This window comes from Euprymna scolopes, chromosome 28, assembly GCF_053919585.1.
Source record: "Euprymna scolopes isolate OS-2025 chromosome 28, ASM5391958v1, whole genome shotgun sequence".
Taxonomy (NCBI): Eukaryota; Metazoa; Mollusca; class Cephalopoda; order Sepiida; family Sepiolidae; genus Euprymna; species Euprymna scolopes.
The window spans coordinates 12,133,025-12,150,872 of NC_136509.1; the positions used below are offsets into that span (position 1 = coordinate 12,133,025).

The window sequence follows — 17,848 nt, forward strand, 5'->3', positions numbered from 1 at the left end:
ATATATATAAAAAAAATCTTTTAAAGTTAGATTTAATGTTTGGTCAGAAAAAGATTAAGACATTCACAATAAAGAGAGGGAGTGGCATGGGAGACCGTAGACTGAGCAGATAAAATGTAGTACCAGAACAAATACTACACTTTGCTCATAGATGAAAAAAAAAAAAAAGAAAAAAAAAAGCAGTCTGAGTCTGACAATTCTCACCAACTCCACGGCTGTGGCTCCAAGTAACCAAGAAAGAACAAGGATAGAATTCAACTACATTGCTTACAAACTATTCACTTTTTATAAAACAAAAATATGCAAGACACTTATTTTATGGCATTTTGGAGGATTGTTTTTATTTCTTAAATTTTTTTTTTTTTTTTTTTGTTAGAAGCACAAAAGATAAGTGGGTCTCAAGGAAATGGGAACTTAGAAAAAATAAATAAATAAAATTGACACACATTAGTCGATAACCATTACAGCCAATAGAGATATACATTCAAAAAAACATTTGTGTGTCCACTAACTCTTCAACAACCTACTTCCATTATCTGTAAATTCAAGCAGCAAAACATTTTTACATTTGTTAAAAAAAAATTACAATTTTTGGTACAATTACGGTCCAGTCCACAGGCCTCCATTTAAACAAGGGACATTTTGTATGTGTGTGCTTCTGTGCTTATTCCAATACATTTTTAATATCAGTTCTATCTACTTTACTTTTTTTTTTAGCAAATAAATAAACAAATAAATAAATAAATTATACATTCATAATATTTTGGGGGACTTCTACATTTCATGTCTTTTTGAAAAAAAAAAAAAAAAATTAAAAGAAGCTTCCTTTTAATTACAATTTCGAAATTAATTAAAGCAGTCAATTTGGAACATTCAGAAATGTATGAAAATAGTCAACACTTTTCAAAAACAAAAAATATGCTCTCAAAATCTTAAATGTTTAAAATTGTTTTAGTCTGTTATTTTTTTTAATAAATACTATTAAGTCATGCGTTCTTCAAAATTGACTGATCTGTTTCCTGCTTCCTTTGTTTCAGCTCGTTCGACTCATTAGTCTAGTGTTCTCTATTATTTCACTGTTTTGATACGTCATTGTAATATAATTTCTTATTCCCATACTTTCTTTTCAAGAATTGCAAGGTCGTGGAACTCTCTTTCTGCATACGGTTTTCTTTCTACCTACAGCCTTAGCCTTTTTAAGACTAAGGTCAATAGGTATCTCCTGTTTTTGTGATAATCATCTTTCGCTCATGTTAGCTCCTTACATCAAGTGGTTTCATACCTTGTCTCGAGTGATTTCCATTTTATGTATTTTATTTATTTTTTATTTAATATATTTAAAATTGGGTTACCATTACAAAATAGGAAATGCTGTTCATCACTCCAAATTACTTTATTGCATCAGATTTAATGGTTAAACAAAGCAATAAAAAAATAATAAAAAAATAATAGCTATGTCAATTTTAACTGGACACAGAAAATGATTAAAACAAGTGAAGTATGCATGGTCTCCCGTGAGTGCACAGTGAACGAGGCCTAAAAAAATGACTAAGTTCAGCATTGCCCCCCCCCATTTAGCCCCCAAAGTCCTCAGGGGACGTCAAATCCTGGTGAAAATGAACAAATGGTGCAGTTTTAGGCCTTAACATATGTAAATTTGAATTTTGCATCATGCAAAAAAAGAAATGACTAAGTCCATCATTTGCACCCCCTCTTTTAGCCCCAAAGTCCCTAAGGCCTTAACATATTTAAATTTGAGTTCAGCACCATGTAAAACTGCTAAATAGACCTACACAGAAAATTTTGGACAAATATGGTAAAATAGTCCCAAAACTGGGGTGTGTTTATTAGCCCTAAAAGAGCCCCTGGGGCACACCCAAGAGTTATCGTGAAGTATAGACAAATAAAATTATATAGAAATCAGTTACAAATTTTCAGAAAGTTTTATAAAAATTCAAGGCATCAATTTTTTTTTTAATAAACACAAAAGTGTCAATTTTAACCATTTTAACCCAAAGACACCCCTGGGCCGGAGGGGGGGGGGATAACCGGAGTTTTCTCGGAAAATCCGTTCTGCTACTTTTTTATTCAAATTATGTTTAATGTTAGTGCAAAATTTCAAAAAATTCCAAGGCGTATTGAGAAAAGTGCAGACAAACGAATGGACAAGAGTGAATTTACAGGTCCACCCTCCTTTTATTGGGGGGGGGGGTATCTCATCACATTAATAGATTTGAATAAATCACATACAACAGAAAGTAAAGTTTGTTTGAGATAGTTTTTTTTTTTTTTTTTTTAGAACTTGGCTTTTACAAAATGGAAAGAATAAAAACATGATTTTTTTTTTTAATTATTAGGGGACGTTGGTTAATTCCCACATAATACTTTCTTTTAACTAATGTATTACCACTTAGTAAGTCCACAATCCACTTGAGGATAAAGGCTAACAAATAGATGAACGGTCAGTTGAATGATGAATATTATGAGAGGATTGAAAATTAATAGAATGGACAATGTGTGACAATTTATGACAATTATTTATTGACATTGGATTTATAGACGACCATGTTGTAGTTTGTAGAGAAGCGATCCCATGGTAAACTATTCCACAAATTGGAATTTCTTGTTAAGAAACTCATTTAATGTAAATTCCATCTAAGCACAATGAAGGAAAAAGTTCGGTTATCTTCACAATATGTGTTTCCACTTCACTTCCAGTTGCCACTTCCCATGTTAGGAATGTTTTTCTAAATAATATTTAGAAAAGCCTTTTTTAACACGGGGAGAGAGGCTTCCTTTACTTATTCTGTACTTTCACTTAACAAAAGATATTGCAAAAGATCAATTTAAAAAATGAAGGTACAACCAGAAGTGAAGTGGAAACAGTAATTGTAAAGATAACTGAAATTTATTTTCTGTTGTGGTAGAAGAGCGCTTGCAGTGAATATTACAAGTTTATTTCTCTTTTGTCCTGCCCGATTAATGTACATTAGGGAACTCCTATGCGTGACACAGATTTAAACCCCCTTCCTATCTAACTAATCTAATATTATCATAACTTTTGTATCATTTTAAAGAATAAGCTTAAAATAAACAAGTAATATTTAAAAATACTTTTACAGCTTATAAAAATAACAAAAATGCAAGACCAAAAATGTGTTTACATTATGGACACCTTAAAACAATATTCCTATGTAGTGATCATTTTTAAAGGCGTAAACACACCTGTGTTTAAAAATTATAGAAAAATCAACTAATGGTCAGATTTTCGTGAAATTTTTTATACATATTTATTTTTTAGATTAACTTATATCTTAAAAGCAGTTTTCGTTAAATATGTGAGAGGCAATACTTTTTCCATGGAATTCTACCCCCCTCCCATATTTTATGTTACAAAAACTAAAAATAAATTGAGGTTCATAAAAATTGCAACATTATATAAAGCTGAAATGATTAAACAATTAAAATATAAATAAACCCATTACTTATTTCACTTACCTTGAAGTTGTAAATAAAAAAATTTAAAAAATGGACATGAATCAATATCATGTTACCAAAAAAAAACAAAAAAGAAAACAATGTTTTTTTGTTTTTTTTTAAATATTAGTTGGATTACAAAAAAAAAAAAAAAAACAATGTTTTTTTGTTTTTTTTTAAATATTAGTTGGATTACAAAAAAAAAAAAAAAAACAATGTTTTTTTGTTTTTTTTTTAAATATTAGTTGGATTACAAAAAAAAAAAAAAATACTAAAAAATAATAAGATTCTAATATTCCACGATATGAAGTTTTAAACAGATTTTTGAGTAAGAATTTTCAACTTTTAAAGAATATTTTCATAAAACATAACTATTTGCAATTTTAAAATGGCAAATTCGACTACAACTTGAAATTATTTTAATTAAAAGATTTTTATTTATTCATTTTTTAGGGGGGTGTGAGGGAGGCAACTTGATTTTAACGCCTATTTACAAAACAAAACAAAAAAAAATGTCTGGAGGCCTCTAATTAATAAAATTAACACAATAGCAAATGATGTCGCTGACTCTGCATAAAACATTGATTTTACACAAGAATTTGAAGGTGCCTCATGTACATCAGTCATATTAAAAGATCCAACGTGAAAAGATATTTTTTGCATCCTTCTGTGCGTTCAATTCAAATTGGTATAACTTTTTTATTTAAATAAAAGACACATTGAAATAGAAGAGTTTTATACAATAAGTTATTGTTAAATAATACAAGTAGATTTATTTTTCTCCAAAAGCTAACGTAAATCTAAAATAGTCGTTTCTGTCAATTAAAACGAAATCAAGAAAAAAAAAACTACTTAATAAAAACATTTAAGATTTGAATGTCTTAATTTAAAATGGTAATTTCAAGATTTGGCATCTTGGGATTTTAGATTTTCAGCACATTTTTTCTTTTTTCATCTTTGAAGGGTTCCACTTTTAATTTTTGTAAAGAAATGATTCATTTTCTAGAACAGTATATATATATAAATAAAATCCTTTAAACTAGAAAAGACAAAACTTTTCTAAAGGAAAGTCAGGGCTTTAAAAAGGCGTCGCTATAACGAACGTTTTTGAAAATTAAGAACTTTCTTAAAAAAAAAAACTATCTTTCAAAAGAAAAGAGAAGACCAAAGCTAAGTGTTTATGTAATAGCACATTATTTGAGTTGCTTTAAATATGTGCAATGATATGATTTGGCTAAGAGTTCCTTAAACTTACTCAGCAGACTTAACAAGACGTTATATTTTGCAGCTTCAAAATATTCTACTTGTTTCTTGTATAGGTTCAGCAGGAATTGAAATACACCATACTAAAAACCTGATTGTCACCATTAGTGAATCCCAAAATTCTTATTTAAAATTTTCCCAACACTACTTCCACTTATTTCTAAACTAGTCTGGGTGCCCGGCGTTGTCCGGATGTTTGGAGGTGTGTGTTGAGCAAAACAAAACAAAATAAATAAATAAAAATAAAAAATAAAAAGTAGTAGTAGACAGGCGGGCTTGAACCCATACCGCTAAGGAGGAAAAGAACGCAAAAAAAGTGCGACGTCTTTCCAGTTGCGTCCATCGCCAAACCGGAAATGACCAAGGTTTAAATTAAGGCTAGTCAATCAAAAATGTTGTATTCTTGTAGAAAAGTACCTAGTTGAGGGTGAAGGAATTAATGTTTTTAGCCAATTTTTCGATATTTGTCGTCCGAAGGGTCGAGCTTCAAAACAATACCGATCTCTTGAAAATCTGTTGCCTCCGTTAAAAGTTTTAGGTAGACATACAAACATACATTTAAACAGACAGGTGAGATTTATATTAAAAAAAAATATTCCAAACTGATAGTTCTGTTTTGAAATTGTAATTCAAAGAAAGTGTTCGTTTTCAAGAAATTAACTTAATTCAATAAAACTTCCGGTGAGTAATATTTTTTGTTATGTTACTACGTTACTTCAATGTATTTGTTTTGATTTGCCAAAAAGTTTTGCAAAACTTTGATAAATTTTGTGATTGTCTTCCCTTGTCCCAAGTGGAACTCTCCAAAAATCACTTCATACTACTTTTGGGCCATCTTGCATGAATCAAGGATCAGTTTTTGAGTGGCATAAGAGACTCAAGGAAGGCACAGAGTCTGTGAGGGATGAGAGGTTTGGGAGGAGTAAGGAAGTCAGAACACTAGAGTTGATTGGCCAAATAAAGAATTTCATGGATAAAGACTGTCGTGTGTCTATAGACAATCAGTACACAGTTTGATGTCAGTGTGGGAACTGTAAACACAATTATTTGTGAGGAACTAAAGATGTGGAAAATTTGTGCAAATGCACCAGTCAACAACTCCATCCCTGTCACAGACTATTTGATCAAGATTGAGATCAAGACAGTTCCTCACCCTCCCTATACTCCAGACTTTGCTCCTTGTGACTTTTAGTTATTCTCTAAGCTCAGAGAAAACCTTAGAGACTGTCATTATGAGACAATTGAAGAGACGAAAGAGGTTGTGACTGTGACAAGGGTCATTGACATGTGTACATAAGAGGACTTCAATAGGGCTTTCCAGAAGGCGTTGGAACGGGACAAGTGCATTGCAGCTCGAGGAGATTACTTTGAAGGGAGCTAGAATTTCATGTGTGTACTATCATTAAAAGTCCCCATATGAAAAAAGCCTGGAAACTTATTGGAGGCACCTTGTAAGATGAAGATATGATTGGTTTTAAAATTAGTTTAAGGTCTTGCTTCAAATGATCATCTTAGTTAACAAATAATTATAAAGTGGGAAGACACGATGTTTTTGGTTTGGTTGAGTTGCTTTATGGCATATCAAACTTTCTTGGATTATTCGATGTCAAAAATGGTAGATTCAGTTCACCGGGGAAGGCCAGGGAACTATGGGAAGAAGTGATAAAAATGTATTGGAGCAAAAAAGCGATAAATAAAAACCTGTTAAAAGATAGGTTACTTTGGGAATAAATTCTAGAAGCCGTCCAACACATGCTAGTATGCAAAATGGACGTTAAACCAAATATGAGTATGAAATCAATACCTACTCCCAAAGATCAATAACTGAACACAACGTATCTGATAAGATCTGAAGTCTACAGTGTGATTTGAAGCATCCTCCTCCACTCAGTTTCCATTAGAGATTTAAAGAAAAATTTTCTTATTTACATGACGTACACTTTTTTGATGAACAAAAATCTGTTTTTCAAAATGTGAAAAGGATGCTCATCAAATTGCCACCCAATCTTTCTGGACGAAGTGATTAAAACAAATTCAGAATCTTATATTGCAATAACAGTCAGGTCACAAGGTCACAGTGTAATCATGTTAACAGATAAAATCAACATATCCCTTTTTAAGAGAAAAAAAAGAGAAAGAGAGAATTGCGATTTGTTATATGAACAAGGATGAAAAAGAGAAAAAAAAAAACTTTTTCTAAAAAACATTTCTATAGTTTAAAATCCAAAATGAATCGATACTTGATTTTTGCTTTCAAACTTTAATTCTAACTAGAAATTACTATCATTTTAATTTGCAAATAAACTAAAATGGAGAAGTTACAGTTCTACGTGACAAATCATTTTGTGATTCTTAAGCTACTATTTATGTTCAAGAGTAAAGTTAATCTTTTTGAAACTTTGATAACATTCGCCATCTCTCCACCATTGAAATCTATAACATGAATTCAGATGATACTATCCTGCAGTTTGGTGATTTGGGTCAACACTCTACAACCGATACTGTGCTACTGCATTTGCGTTTTCCCCTCCACACCTTAACTGAGCTCATTGACACGATTCTTTCTCTATACCTCGAATACCCATCCTCAGGCTCAACAACCATTCTATCTACTTGGGTAATATCTGCCAATCTTCAAAAGCACGCCGATCTCAAACAGCAATATTCTTGGAATTACACATGGAACCAATCTCGTTTTGCCTAACTGCCCATAATTGCAACGAGCACATAGCACAAAATTTGTCTGACAGGCTGCTGCACAAAAGTGGTGCCTGGCTCAGCACCATAATTTCAACATCATTGGAAAATTTTAAACGATATTTAATTATCCAGATTGACATCTCACAACACCTGAGATTCCATGTTATTTATGCTGATACTGCTTTGATCATGCTGTCATGCAGCATTTCTCTTGCAGATTCAATGCAGGCTTGATATCTGCACTCAATAATGTAGTCAAAAAACAAGATCTTATTTCTGCTTCATTTGCATTGGTTCTCGAACTATTTAACCAAGACAGAAGAAATGCTTGCCAATGTGACACTATTTTTTAGAATTGAAAAGCCATTCATATGGAATGCCACTTGTTCAGAATCTCAGGCTATCAAGAATTGTGGAAGCTGCTGTTCATCCCAACAGTGCAACTCGGTTCTCTGAAACCCAAAAAATCGACAAACAACTCACTAACTGACCATTTTATTTTCTAGCTCCAGTTGAAACGTCAGAGATCCTTAGTCTTGATACTTCACGTTTTATGCAAAACTTTGAACAAATGAAAGCTATTTATAGAAACAAGCCCTGATTAACTAACCTACCTCTGGCCAGTCTACCTGCATCCAGTTTGCCTCAACAGAGGCAATAGTTGCCCACATAACAGCATGACAATCTTTGCTTTTAGAACCAGAAAACCATTCATATAGGACTCCATTTTATCTGACCCTTTCACATCAAAAATCGCAAATCTGCAGCTCAGTTCAAGGAAATCAGAAAATCGACAAAGACAACTCACTAACCGACTTTATCATTTTCTAGCTTCAATTGAAACATCAGGGGTCATTGATCTCGCTATTTCACAATCCATTGAATGCATGAAATCAACTTGTAAGGACGAACCCTAGGAGACTGCTTGAATGTTTCAGCACATTTCCCTTTGTATCATCAGTGGCAATGCCATGTCTATTATATCATTCTGCGACATTCAAGTTTTGATGGAGAAAAAAAAAAAAAAAAAACTGCTTTTGGGCACAGATTATGGAAATTGATATACACTATAAAAATAACAACAATAAATCTATAGAATATTTGGGTTTTTTCCCCAGAATTCTTCCTATATCAAAAACAAAAATAAAAGAAAAATCTGTATGATGTACGTATCTGATAAAATGAAAATATTATATTTCAAAAATCACATGAATTGCTCAAGCCATAATCAGGTAGAAGTCCAAAGTAATATGCAATTGGACTTCTATTCAGTCATAGCTGATGGAACGAGAGCATGCTACCCATGTAGATTAAATAAAAGATTACATTCAAGATTCTGCGCAGATCAGAGTTTGGCAAGATACACTTAAAGAAGGTCAGAGGTCACATTGTCCGAAACATGAAAATAACATTCAAGATGAAAACAATAGTGCAAATAATTCAAATATGAATTATTAATCCTCATCTCAAAATTTCAGAAACATTTTGACAATTTTATTTGAAATTTTACTATGTAATTGCATTACAATTGTCACCCAAGTTGGTTGCCTTTGTATGAGACAACTGCAGCATATCTCAAAGTCCAACCTTTCCTCAACCACGGTTGTGTTAATACTCTGGTGAAAATCCAGAAGAAGTCACCATCAGGATCCAACTTTCTCTGGTCATATCTGTATTTGCAAAAAGATGTCCTGCACAGAATCACAAATCCACAGTGAGAGCAGCAATGTTTTTTCTGTGCAACTCCTTGTGTTGTGTGATATGCAATTTAGTGAAATATTAAGTGATGTCTAATAGTCGTTAAAATTTCACAAAAATTGGAGGTACCTGAATTTACATGAAGGACTTTCATCTCATTTTCGCTCCTTTTGCATAAAACTAAAACCAAACATATCCCACATTACCCACCATTGCGCCTAATAACTATTTCAAAACTTAATTAGTTTAAGAGTGGATCCTTTACATAAAAATATATAAGCATATAGACATACTTAACATATACATATATAAGTATTATGCAACATCAGTGCCATCGGTTTCAAATTCAAACAAACAGGACTCCCCAGAAAATGGAGTAAACTGTTAATGCAATGATGAAACCTAATTTTGATGTTGAGCTCTCCCAGGTTCCGCAGACAAAAATGGTAAAGTAGTGATGCAAACCAAGATTAACGGCAGCCAACAACAAACAACAGCTATACCCCCCCCCTCATCCCTAGTCCAACTCTCCCTAACCGCCATGGTAGGTGTGATGGCAACATGATAGTGGCGGAGTTACTAAACCTAACTCTGGTAAAAAACCAGAAGGAAGAGTCAACATCGTGATCTGTCTGGTCATCATTTTTTGCGTATGACAAACAACGGCATGTCAGATACAGAATGCTGCAAATCAATGGAATGAAAGTGACAACGTTGCTTCTGTGCCAAACCTTCCGACTGCATATGCAACTGCTAAGCTTTGCAGTCCTTGCTGATGATAGAAAACATCTATAAATCTGCAGATTAATTATGAGCTGCAACTAACGAGGAGGACTTCATGTATAACAGACGATCCTGAGGCATGATTTTCCCCAGAGCTGTATGTGAAGTCCGACTTGCTTAACAAACAACCAGCAGTACAATTTTTATGTTTAACGGCTTTGTGAAAATTGAGGATATCGTTATAAAAGCACCTTAGAGTCACATGCATCCTAAGATTGAGTAGTGTGGTGAGGTACCACTTAAAGCAATCTTTCAGAGTACAAAATCAACTTCACAATCTAGTGAGAGGGATTTTTTTTTCCTTTTTCCTACAGCCCTTTTAGCACAGAAGAGACGTTACTAGTCCCTCTACGCTATTGTTATTTCCTTAGTAGGTCTCCCTCCTTGTAAGGTTTAAGACATTTACAGCAAAAAAAGTAGGAATTTTTTTTTTTTTTTAAGAAACTGTTCATGGAAATCCCATTTGATGAACACATTATCATGGGATTGTTTTCTTGCAGACTACAATACTGTCGTCTTCAAATTCAATGTCAAGAAATACTTCTCATAAGTAATCACATTTTGTTCATTCCATTCAGCATTTTCAATCCTTTCATAGTATTCTTCATCATTCAACTGATTCAATCACTCAATTCATTTCATTAATACTTATCCTCAGGTGGCTTTTGGCCATGATAAGCAATAATTCGTTTGAAAAGAGAAAAAAAATGTGAGTTTTATATTTTTGAATATCACTATGAAATAAAATGGATTAAAAATGAATTTTCTTTTAAAAGAAAATGGCCAGATGTTTTAATTATATATTTATCTTGCACGAGTATTTACATATTCGTGATGAGACTGTCTCTACTTTACCTATTAGATACATAAACATGAAAAAAGAAAAGGAAAGAAAAAGCATTAGGGTGATTTATCCAAAGTGCCTGTCAAAAATGCATTTGATCATTCAAGATAAAAAATTAAAAAACGTGTTTCAACAAACATGATGAAATTTAAATCAGCACTGAAATCCGATCTTCGTTCAATCACGTCTTAAAATAAAAAATTATATCTTTATCAAACACAAAAATTTCTGATACAAAAAAAAAAAAAAAAAAGAGATTACAAGTGAATCGCAGAATAAGAAAAAATGATTATCAAGAGAATCAGAGTTCACAGAAACAAATACATGTCAGCCATTTTTTAATTTATTAATAACTAGCAAAACTACCCGGCATTGTTCAAGGCTCTCGTCCTTCCCCATTTTCTTCTCTCTGTCCAACCCATTCTTCTCTCTGAACATATACACAAACTAGAGTTAGTGTAAGGGAAATAACTGGAAGAAAGTTACTTCCCTTTAGTTAGTGACTAGATGATATTAAAAGAAGTGTGCAAATCTTGATGACATTAACTGATGTAATAGGTCATTTCACCCACATACAATGAATCTAATAAAAAAGATATCATACAATCGGGTTTACACTAATAAAAAAAAAAAAAAAAAAACAATTTTCTAGGTATTTGTTATGTATTTTTCAAGTTTTAACTGGATATAGACATGGCAACTTGTGTTTACTATCACAACTCTTAAATTAATGCTAAAACGTTTAAACAGATGAATAGAAAGTAATGTGTTTAAATTAAAAGTTTAAAAGAAAAATGTCACATACCAAACATGCAGAAAAAGGAACACCTGAAGTTCAACTTCAAGAAGTCACGAGATATACAAGGCATGTCTGAAAATTAACAGGACTACTGTTAAAATTTATTTCAATTTCTGCATGGTTTTCTCTGCAAAGTAATTTCTCTTGAATCTAATACATCTAGATGTCTATTTTTTTTTTTTTTTAACTTTTATTTATCACTAAACAAGGCAGATTTGCCACATAAACGTAAGAGATCACTGTGATTAGGAGACAGAGTTCTAGGAGGCATCCTAAGAGGGGAGTTATTTGTTCAAATTACATTTAAATTTCTCCATTCTGATACAGTTGCTTAAACGGAGCAGAGACAAGATTTTAAAAGCAAGCAGTCTGCAGAAAGAAAATATGTGTTGTGACCGCATGGGCAGGTTGCTGGAGACCACCATTACAGATTAAGTATCTCATCAATGTGGCTAGGAGAGTAGATAATGCAGTGGATGTGTTATCGGCAGCTCCAGTAACTCTCGCTTCTCCTTTTTTGTCCCTCAGTCCTCATTCAAATGAGTGACTTTTCTGAGAAAGGGTGAAGAAAAGGCTGCTTTCCAGGTCGGTAGTACTTCATGAACAGTAGTCTGAGATGTTGGAAATGTTTTTGTCTATGTCTATCCTTGTGGCCATGTCACTAGTAAGGGTGCTGGAGGTAAACGTTTCGTCTGGGCTGACGTTATCCGCCTGATAGTCAGGGACCCGAACCTTGGATTAACCACTAAGGAGACTGTCCTATCAGCAGGTGCAAAGTACTGGGGTTGCTGTATTGCCATTTGGTGAATGAATTCTGGACCATGCAGTAGTCTCTGGTGGGGCCTCTCGATGCCATCCTAGTAGGTAATTGTTACGGCTTTACCTTATGTGCTACATAATAATAATAATAAAAAAAAAAAATTTCCTGTCCTTTTCTCTCTTACTTTCCCTCTCTATCCTGCTCTAACCAAGTATGCTGACCTGTTCCACAAATCCCAAAACCTCAACATGAAATATCTCCAGAAAAAAAAACTCGAATAAACCTAGAACCCCATCTTCCAACGTAGACCTCTACTACCAGGTCTCCTTCAACATCAGGGGTCTACGTTTCAACCTTCCAGAGGTTGAAACCCAATTATAGGAGACAAAACCGGACATATTCTTTCTAAGCAAAACTGGAATAGAGCCGACTACTTCACTAGATGAGTTCATAATTAACGGATAACTTAACATCTAAATCTGACACCCAAGATCGCCATGGGCATGGAATATGTGACTACATTAAAGATGGCTTCCCGTGTGGCAGGGATATCTCTAGAGAAGATCCTAATTTACCTTATATGTGCTTCCGGGTTGCACTTACTTACACCACCGCATTTATATTTGCCATCTATCAGATCCATAACAGCGGAGTTACTATCTTTAAGAGTATATCTGAGAAAATAGATCACATTCTGTCTGCACATCCTTCGGCTAACATTCACATCTGTGGTGAATTCAACATTCATAACGTGGAATGGCTGACCCACTCAAATAAGACAGACGATGAGGGGAGGTTCTGTCATGATTTTGCCATTGCTTATGACCTCACTCAGATTGTTTGCGAACCCACCCGTGTGCCCGATACTACAGGTCAGTATGCAAGCCTTCTAGACCTTTTTCTCTTAACTTCCCCTGAGCCATGTTTATGTTCCGTTCTTTCTTCTCTAGGATCCTCCGACCACTCCGTCGTATCAGTTAAGATAAAAATGAAATGTAATAAATCCCCAGACATACCCCTCCACAGTACTGTATACCGATACTCGATGGCTGACTGGGATAGCTTCCGTACATTCATATCTGATCTACCTCTGCATTCCATGTTAAAAATGATGTGTCAGATCTGACCGAATGGTTAATTATAGGCATAGACCGATTCATACCATCTAAAACATTCCAACAAAGACCTAACAGCCAGCCATGGTTCTCCCCAGAATGTGCTGCTGCCATCGTGCACAGAAATTGCTTTTTCCATAGCTACCAACGTAATAGATGCACTGAGACTAAAGCTGCTTTCAGGAACGCCAGCAACCACTGTAAAAGAGTAATAAAGAATGCAAGAGAGCTATATGCTCAGTCTGTTAAATCCAAAGTAGCTGATCAGTGGCTTGGTTCCCACCAGTTTTGGCAAAATAGGATCCTGAACAGAAGTGTGTGTTCTATCCCAACCATTATCAATGGACCAGAGGTCATCTCGTCAGCATCAGACAAGGCCAAACTATTAGCAAAGAACTTTGCAGCTAATTCTACTCTATGCGACGAAGGCCATCAACTCCCTATATTTCCTCCTATAACACAGGACATGCTAGATAACATACAAATATCTGTGCATGAGGTTGCCAAGCTAATCAAGAACCTTGATTCCAGTAAAGCAACTGGCCCTGACGGCATCCCAATTATAGTGTTAAAAAAGCTTCAACCAGAACTTGCTTCCATACTTACGAAACTGTTTAAGCGTTGCCTTAAGGAGAAGTGCTTTCCAACACCCTGGAAAACCTCATCAGTATGCCCTGTATTTAAGAATTCAGGTGATAAGTCATCTCCCTCTCAGTACAGACCAATAAGTCTCCTGTGTGTCATGAGTAAGTTGTTGGAATCCATATTAAATAGAAAAATAGTCAACCACCTCAGCAGAAATAACCTTAATAGTGACATGCAATATGGTTTCTGTTCTGCAAGATCTACCACAGATGTGCTAACGATTATATCTCATAGGATTAGTGAATCTCTTGACAAAGGCTTCCTTTCTAGGGCAATTGCTCTTGACATATCAAAGGCCTTCAATAAGGTATGGTGTAAAGGCCTACTTCACAAGATTTCCAGCTACGGTATAACTGGAAATGTTTTCTCTATCATTAAATCATTTCTCTCTGATAGGCTCATAAGAGTAGTGGTCGATGGACAAAAATCAGAGGCCTGCAGTATTAATGCTGGAGTCCCTCAGGGGTCCATCCTGGGCCCAACTCGCTTCCTGATCTACATCAATGATCTCCCTAAACACATACTTTAATCATTCGTTGACATCTATGCTGATGACACGACCATCTACGGCAACACATCAAAGGCTGTAAATGACAAAGTTCTCTATGATTCTCTCTCCTCTGATCTCGTGCGTGTGGTTCAGTGGGGGGAAGACGTGGCTGGTTACCTTTAATGCATCTAAAACCAAACTCCTATCTTTACATCATCACCACTCTGATCCCCATCTGGCATCAATTGAAATGGATGGCTCTCGTCTAGGAGAAGCACCATGTTTTGACAAGCTTCTGGGCTTGACCTTTACTTCTGATCTGAAATGGAACACGTACATCAAGTCTGTTGCCAAGGTCGCTGGAAAGATGGTGGGATCCTTCTACTGCTCCTGATTTAATTTCTAAACTTATTTGTTATTGTTAAATTAGTAACTATTTCTTGTTAAATGTTCGCGTCATTCGCTGCATAAAAAATGTGTTAAATAAAGAATAATGGGATGTGTCCAACACTTATTTTCCCCACTGTATATATAAAATTTGTATATTGTTGAGAGATATGGTGGATGGACAAACGTTCGGAATAACTATTTTGATTAGAACTGAGAATTTTGGCAGAATTGTTTAATAAAATGTCAGTTCGGTTGAGCTAACAAGCCAATTAGGGATGAATTAAAGAATGATCTCTGGTGAACCCAAAGTATCGACAGATCATGAGAGCCAAAAGTCCTTCAAGCCTAATTTAAATGTGAGAAGCATGGAATTAGCATTTGACCAAACGCCTTCCAATGGAGAGTCATGTGGTAGACTTTGACGAGTTATCAATAGGAGATGAGTCTTACAGACCCCCCCCCACCCATCCCCTCACTCAATATAAAAAGGGTTGTACGCACGTTTTTAACCAGTTTTAACACAAGTTCCAGTTCAGTTACGGGGCAATGGTAGAGAGCTAAGCAGACAGCCTTAGGCAGAAGCAGAACCAGCCAAAATGAAAAGCTGACCATATTTTGGAGTCTTCTAAAGAAGCAAAGGTGATTACTCAAAAACCCTCACTCTGATAAGAAGCTCTTATGAATGAGAAACAGAAGGATTGATGAACTGACAAACCAGTTCCTGCAAGAAAAGTAACAAGCTAACAATTTCAAATACTCATAAAATTCTGATCAAGATCTTTTTTAAGCAAAACGAAGAATTTAATTGTGGTATCTGCGAGGAAAAGAGAAGAAAATAAAATAAAGAAATTAAACTGTAAAAAGCTACAACAATTTTGTTAACAAGTAGAGAGAGAGAGAGAGAGAGAGAGAGAGAGAGAGAGAGAGTAAAAGGAATCCCCCCTCTCTCTCACATAACTAGCAATTACTGCTGTGCAAGCTTGGTAACCGAGAGAAGGAAAGAAAAAGGACACGTGAACAACTTTATGTCTTATTTCTTTTTGTTTTATCATTATTATTTTGTTAAACTATATATATTTTTTTAATCATAGTTCCATGAAACGGTTTCAAAAAAAGGCCAAATTTGGCCTTAAAAAGGTCAAATTTAAACAAATATGGCGGCTACATTCTGTGGTGTCGAATGTTGTACATCTAATAAAAAAATGATAAAAAAAATAATAAAAATGAAACCTTTTCTGATTTTATTTCAGCCTTTGGGCCTAACCATGTATTTTATATATAATTTTTTTATGGTTTTATGTCTGTCAAATAATTTACGCACCCCTAACTACAAATTAACCTAAATTTATTTTGAAAAATAAAATTTAAAATCTCTTATTCACTTTAATATAAAACGCTCAACACGAACGAAAACAATCGAAAATGGATTTTTTTCTTCCACTCTTTATTAGTGTTGAAGGTTTTCTTACCTCGACCCCTCCCTCCAATTTTGATCCGATTTGCTGACTAAATTAGCAAGGGTACTTTTAAGAGAAATTAATGAAATCTAGGTGAAGAAAATGCTATTCCAATCTTCAGTGTGATAGACCAAAGAAAATTATATTTTACATGCTTTTAGGCCCTTATTTTTTATTTTTTTTTTTAAACATATCTGGAGGAAGCATCATACCGAATGACTAAAAAATTTTATACACATAAAATAATTGGGGAAAACGGTAGTCTTTGCACCCTTTGCCAATGAAGAAGAAAAAAGACTATTCCATGTAAATAACCTAAAAAAAAGTCGATGGTAAGAAGAAATTAAAAGAAAAAAAAAAGGTTAGACTTTCAAATAAGGGGTAAATTCTGCATATAAAGGAGTGGTCCTTAAAAATGCTTTCTGGTTTGGAAGTGGGTGATCATTAGCGCCTGGTAGTCCGGATGTGGATGATCAACCTTCATTAAAAAATAATCTAATAGTTTCCTTTTTAATGTACCTATTTACATTGCCTCAGCGCAGGACAGAGTTAGACACCAGGGTCGTTAAACTCATTTTTTGTTTACGATCTAGCTGTGCCCAAATCAGAAAAAGAGGGGGAAGAGATAGAGAGAGAGAGATAGAGATAGAGATAGAGAGAGAGAGAGAGAGAGAGAGAGGGGAGATAGAGGGGAGATAGAGGGAAAGAAAGGGGGAAACAAAGGCATTGCATAATGAATGTCAACAACGTGCAGCGTTGTATTAAGAAATGCCTGACAACAACGACAACCTTAGCAGCCGCATCCAGTAAGGATGAGAGAACCCTAATATTTCGACTGCTTAACATAAATAATCTCTGTAAAATGTCTGTGCGTATTTCCCACCTATATGTAACTTTAATACACAGGATTTTTTTTTTTTACTCATAATCGGTTGAAAAACCAAACGAGTTTTTTAGAATTATATTTTGTTATTACGATTAACGTAATTACGATTATAAAAAAAACATGTAGTACTGAGGTATATATTCTATAAATTATATTTCAAATTGTAACAAATATTAAGCCCAATAAAAGTGAATTTTCATTTTCAGGGCATCATTCCAAAACTAAAAGATATGACTTAAATAATTGATAACGAATGAGATTATATATATAAGTGATTATATTTTTAATTATTTTCTCTAAACATTCCAAGCGGCAATAGGTCTCTACCCGGACAACGCCAACAGGTATTCAATTAACACAATTTATAATATCAACAAGACATGACGAATAATAAAAATGCGGAGAGAGAGAGAGAAGGGGAGAGAGAGAGAGAAGGGGGGAGAGAGAGAGAAGGGGAGAGAGAGAGAAGGGGAGAGAGAGAGAAGGGGAGAGAGAGAGAAGGGGAGAGAGAGAGAGAAGGGGGAGAGAGAGAGAAGGGGGA

The 17,848-nt window shown here is 34.4% G+C and overlaps 1 protein-coding gene across 7 annotated transcripts in view; it reads right to left on the bottom strand.

Annotated features, from left to right (window-relative positions):
• Positions 1-17,848, bottom strand: part of LOC145249463 (MOB kinase activator 1B) — a 155,115-nt gene that overhangs the window by 19,481 nt on the left and 117,786 nt on the right. Inside the window, exon 1 of one of the 7 annotated variants that reach the window (XM_080111034.1) lies at positions 205-349. The exons of the other annotated variants lie outside the window; for them this stretch is intronic. The gene's annotated coding sequence lies outside the window, so the exon portion shown is untranslated. Of the gene's footprint in view, positions 1-204; positions 350-17,848 lie in introns of those variants that run through there. 7 annotated transcript variants of the gene reach the window in all.